We start from the raw sequence: 209 nt of genomic DNA, 5'->3' as shown, positions 1-209 counted from the left end.
ATCAACAAGTCTTTCTTCTCACTTCTAAACATTATTCATGTATCCCTAGTACTTGTAATCAATCAAATTCATTGTATTATAACATATTCTAACCCAAAATAACTTTATACAAGCATTTCATTGCCTCAAAGCAATGGTTTTGGGTACTTATCCCATTTGGGACCAAATATCAACAAGTCTTTCTTCTCACTTCTAAACATTCTTCATGT

This window comes from Capsella rubella, unplaced genomic scaffold (genome assembly GCF_000375325.1).
Source record: "Capsella rubella cultivar Monte Gargano unplaced genomic scaffold, Caprub1_0 scaffold_15, whole genome shotgun sequence".
Classification (NCBI taxonomy): Eukaryota; Viridiplantae; Streptophyta; class Magnoliopsida; order Brassicales; family Brassicaceae; genus Capsella; species Capsella rubella.
This window is presented reverse-complemented; position numbering follows the sequence as displayed.